Here is a 6095-nt window from a genome sequence, read left to right on the forward strand (position 1 = left end):
TACGGCATCCCTCTTCTAAGTTATAAAATAGTTTGTTGGGTCCTAGCCTTAATATTTCATATTGGGTGTCATATTAAGGACTTTAAATCAACTATCTTGAATATCTCCCAAAAAGATGTCTGGTCTAGACATTTATGATCTTCCCAAATCTCTTGAAACAAGCTTTCCTAAATGAAGATGATGTCCCATGGATATCATACTTCTTTCACCTCCTCCAATTATTCTCTCTAACCCACAAGTTCCTAAAAAGTTTAAGGTCACTCAAGCCCTATTGGCAAGGAAAGGTCTAGGTGTGATCACATCTTGGAGATGTAGTCACATATTGACAAGCCGGGAGAGTTAGGTGTCAAAGTCTTGAGAAAGTTGGTGGCTCAACTACTTTCTAAGTCACATAGTGAGTTCTTTTGGGAATCCTATGAAACAGACTAAGACAAGACCCTTAATGATCTTATCTATTTGCTAAGATCAACTTCCTAAAACGCTATGGACATTGACAATGATGACATTGGATATCCAGTAAAGCTCTCTCTTCCCAATGGAAAGGGATCGGCCATAGTCAACTCGGTTGACCCAATGGTAAAGAGAGAGGCGAAGTCTGAGATAGTCCTATTATCAAGGGTCCATAGGTAACTATTGCCAAAGGAAGGGGCATTGGTTACGAAGCTGCCAAATTTACCTAAGGATGTTAAAGTCAATAAGTTTGGCTCTACTTCAGGTAAAGTCCATTGTCTAACTCTATTAAGTACATGTTGATTCTGATCGCGAAGATGGATTTCAATCGCATGGTTCGGTGATCAGAATTTTGGGCTATTACTTAAGAGTTATGATATTTATATTGCTTAGGAATAGATAACAAGGTTTTCATATGGATTGTAAGGATAAGTTTTTCCGTAAAGTTTTAAAATAAAACAAAAAGGTTTTGATTTTATTTATTTTAAGTATCCTTACAATGGCATTTGTGAAAAGTTGTTGCTTATAAGATTCCATTGATAGCAATATTGGAAAAATGGATTTGATTCTTTCGGTTATGGTAGTGTCTAATATTACCAAATAAGGAAAGATTCTCATCACCCAAGGTTCAATTGGACCGAAACTTGGAATCATGCAAGTTGTATAGTATGATGAATGAGAACTTTCAGCTTGGAAAATTAAGACTAATTCCTTATGTGAATAAGGAAAGGACTAAGGGATCGAGTACACATTCTTGTGCACTGGTTAAGTCCACCACAAAAGATCAAGAAGACTATTCGTCATGATTTACTTAAGTTCAGTAAATATGGTTATACTTATAAGTTTAAGTATAAGTATATAGCATTGGAGAAGTTTCAATGTGAGACAGAACGAATAAGAAGAATCAAAGTATGGCAGAAAGATAAAAGTTTCTCAAATCTGAAAAGATGGGAGAGTACTTTAGTATCATGTTTATGATCATCTTAATGATTAAGATACCATATCACAATTGGTCCTCTAAAGTCATCTTAGTGCATTCTTATGACTAAGAAGAGGAGTCATGAATTGTTGAAATGGTTAAATCAAAAAGATGAGTCATACTTCGTTCCAAAACAATTCTTAGAGTCATCCTCCAAGATTGTAACTTGAGTGACATATCTTAAAGAGGGTTTGTTAAGACTAGTCAAATGTAAGAGTAAAAGGTTATCTACTCTTGTACATTTGAAATTGGTAAGTTGTGATGTTTTGGATAAAACAGAGACCAACTTAGGCCAATTGTGTAAAGTGTTAGTCTTGATAAAGAATCCGCACTATCTCTTGAATATTTGACAAGGGAGTCTTATATGTCAAGAGGACAGTGGGAGTCTTAAAGCTCTTGAAAGTTTCAAGACTTAATCAAGAATAAAACCTAAAGTCCTTCACTAGCACACGACTTGAGGTTTATAACCTATCGTGTTGAAATTTTTGTGCCTATTCAAGTTGGCTTTGCATAGGAGTTCTGAGAGTTCTCAATTGGTTGCACAACTACTTGGAAGCAATGGCAGGCACCTGAGCTGCCAAATGGCAAGAATTTAAGATTGCACAAGTTTAATCAATATGAGTTTGGATTTGTCACTAACCTTGTCTTGTGATTATGGTTTTGACAAATGTACATGGATAAGAACACATACACTATTAAATCTAAGTGTCATAAGGTTTCTCTCCGATTCATGAAAATGATGGTGAGGAAACACTTTCACTAAGTAGATTTTAGCTAGATAGCAATTGTGATATTTGCATTCTCAAAGTCGTTAGTGGAGCGTGTGTGGTTTACCGGCACACTAACATGGACTTGTGAGAAGTGGCAAAGGTCTAAGCAATTGAGACTATGATTACGGCATCCCTATTCATAGTTCTAAAATAGTTTAGACACACATGTGAGCTATCTAAGAGAGGTGTATGATTTTGATAAAGTTTTATCAAAACAATCTAGTATCAGAAATCTGAACTTTGGTAAGAAAGACAGTTGATTTCTGAGTACATGTCAAAGCTAGTGGGAGCATAAGTGTTATGCTAATAATCATCATGTTAGTGGGAGCATGATAATTATGACAAAGGTTGCAAGTTAACAATGTTAATTATAGAAAACAAAAGTTTCAATTCGTGAGGTTGCAGGGGTTGAAAAAGTTGTTTTGCTATAATTAAGGGAGAGGAAATTATACTTCATTTCAATTCTAAAAGCTTAGATTGAGATTTTAATCGTATTTAATCAAGGATATATATATATGAATTTCATGTTGGAATGGCTCAACATAAGGAAATTCTATATATGGGTCCATTATTTGCGTTCTAAAATTCGATTATGATTATGGCATCCCTTTTCATAATCTGAATTTTGAGAACTTGGCAAATTGAAATGGAAATATTATAGCAAAAGACTGGTTTAGTCTTTATGTGAGACATCATGAATCGTGTCCCATATGCTTCAGATATAGAATCGATTACATGTGCTATATTCATCCTTTCTAAAATTTTCCAAATGCCTGGGGCATTATGAAGGGAAAAGGTCTAGAATTGGATATGACTAAAATGATTAAGCAATTGTCGAGGACAATCTAAGGTTTACCAAAGATTGGTTGCTCAAGGATAGTTGGAAGTATAATGTTAATTCTGGAAGGACCATATTGACATAATCTGTAAGGAGGCAACTCTTGTTCAGAAGTGATAGTCAAAATGGAATATGGAAATGTTTCAAAGTTAGAAATTATTCAATCTGTGTACGATTAGGAAACTTAATGAAAGAAGGATGTTTCCAAGGAGTTGATCTCCTTTGGAATGCTCTGTAATGATTGTTGTCAAGTCTTTCTGACTTCGTGCATAATCATTAAGAGGATCAATGCATATAAGTTTAGAATCTAACAGATTTCAGTAAATGGCATGAATTTGGAATTCTTGCATTTGCAGTAAGGATTTGGGACTGTGAAAAGAGGATCATTGGAGTGATGTTCAATTGATCTATTTTACAAAGTAAAGATCATAGACAAACATAGTATGCATACTTGGTGTATGGCATGACTAGTGTTTAGAAAACATAGTGTACATGCTTGGAGCATGGGACAACTATTGTTTTAAATTCAAGTATAAAATTGATAAAACCGAAACAATGAATAATGAGTAATCAGTATGGTGATAAATAAAAGTGTTTATTTATATTCATAGGGTGTGATACCATATTTGATTCATTTATTCTTGTGTTTCACTTTGCATGTTTTGACTTCCAGAATAACTAAGTCGCTCTTCCTGAATGATTAAGTTATTCAAACCATCCACAGTCGGTCATATGTTGGAAGTAGATATGAATCAAGACTGTCATGGGTTGGTTTGTAGAGGTCCAAGTTGGTGGACAAAGTGGTGCTACAACACTCATGAGTGCTCATAAGTTCTGAATATTGGATTCAACCCGCGCTCATTTGAATCACTTCATGGATTTTATCACGAGTGATCATGAGACGATAATATCTTATATTCTTCAAACCTAGAGATATGAGTTGTTACTATGAGTTGGTTATACATTGATTGCACGAAAACGCATTGGTAACTCGATGTTATAAAACGTGCCTTTGTGTATGATTCAACAAGTAGTAGAACAAGCCATATGAGTCGAAGTTTATCCATTCCTTTTACCTTCGGGATAAAAGCGATATCTGTGGGCCCCTCGATGATTTAAAGATGATACATGTAAGTGCTTGGCCAAGCCAGGACTGATTTGATTTGTTCAATCAGTCAGTCATCATGAATCGGAAATCGGGAAACAACAAATGGACAGAGAGAATGATTGATAATCCATGTCTCAGTCCATATTATATCTAGAATGGAGGAATATATGATCCCTTATCTAATGGACAAGTCATTGACAAAGGTCAGAGTTCATCGACAAGGTCAGAGTTCGACAGAAGCTTTTGAGAGCTACGATTGCTGATCGGTTCCTGAAGTCATACGCAATAATAGTTTTAGACTTATCCAAGTGGGAGACTGTTGGATTAATGTCTAAGTCCATAACTATAATTGGTAAGACTTGACCCGACCCGACATGGTGCATTTGGGTTGCATGGCATCATGCATTTGGATAGACTATAATGAGAGAAATAACACTTAAGGTTGGTTAATATATTATAAGTTCTAATATATTAATAAGGTTATTTAATTAGTATTGATCAAGAATTAATTTGGAATTAATTAAGTGATCAAAAGGAGACTAATTAAATATATGGGTTGATTGTGTAAATCATTAATTCTTATATATGTGGGCTTGTGATCCAAGATTCCTTATGTTGGACTAAGTCCATGGGGTGACCCATGGATACTCCATGGAGGTTAAAATCCATGGAGCATAAGGAATGGGTAAAGTTATGAGTTACATGGTGTAACCCTAATAGCCACCATATAAAAGAATCCCATGGCTCAAGAAATCGAGCACTAATGTGTGAGTGTGAGGGCTAGACGATTTCAAGGAGTGTTCAAGTTTCTCTCAAGTTATTCCAAGTGTATTTGGTGTTGTGTGAACCATTTGAGGTGTCACACTTGGGGCACTAGGCACTCAAGCTTCATGAAGACATTCTACATCAAATAGGTATGTATTCTATCTTGTTATATTTATTATTTTGTATGCTAGATTAGGATAATACCTTGGATGTTCATAATTGTATTTATAATAGAGAAAACATAGATCCAAGGTATTTAGGGTTGCATGTACACTTAGGAGTGTTAGAATGCTCAAAACCCAACAATAAGGGTTATGAGATGTATGTTATCTATGTGATATGTATATGTTATGTCCTGAGCTGTAGAGTTTGGACCGGAAGGTCAACAGAGTTTGATGTATGTTATTTATGTGATACGTATATGCTATGTCCTGAGCTTGCAGAGTTTGGACTGGAAGGTCAACAGAGTTTGGATCGGAAGGTCAACAGAGTAGGACCGGAAGGTCTATAGAGTTAGGGCCGGAAGGTCATCATGGTAGGACCGGAAGGTCTACCAGAGTTGTGGGACCGGAAGGTCCACTGAGACACATTGACCGGAAGGTCTTACAGAGCTATAGCCTCGAGTGGCTAGTTATTTGTGTGTGGTATTTTAGGGAACTCACTAAGCTTCGTGCTTACCGTGTTATGTGTTATGTGTTTCAGGTATCTCAGAGGATCGCGGGAAGGTACCGGCTTGATTGTACACACACCAGTAAAAGAGTTACGTTTTGAGGATCCTGGATTTTAACCGAGCAATTGCGGAATTTTAAATTGTAAATCTAATAAATGAGATTTTTGTAAGATACATTATGAGAAATATGTGATTTAAAATGAAAAATCTGTTTTGTAAATTTACGGTGTTATAAGTTGGTATCAGAGCCTTGGTTTGAGGGATTCAGATGCACATCCGGGTGTGTTTGAACTCAAACTGAGGATTTGAGAAAGATTTTCAAAAGAGATAAATTTTTCTAAAAATGAGAAATAGTTTAAGAGAAAACAAGTTGGAGCAGTGTGTACAATTAACCAAAGCCCGAACGGTGATTTCCCAAAATATCCTTACTTTTGTGTTATGAGATATTATGCATGCTAGAGATAGGCCAGGTATTTCATAATTTAGGACTAGAGTGGCCTAATTTATGATGCCTT

Source organism: Lactuca virosa, chromosome 3, assembly GCF_052849685.1.
Source record: "Lactuca virosa cultivar CGN04683 chromosome 3, Lactuca_virosa_CGN04683_v6, whole genome shotgun sequence".
NCBI classification, from domain to species: domain Eukaryota; kingdom Viridiplantae; phylum Streptophyta; class Magnoliopsida; order Asterales; family Asteraceae; genus Lactuca; species Lactuca virosa.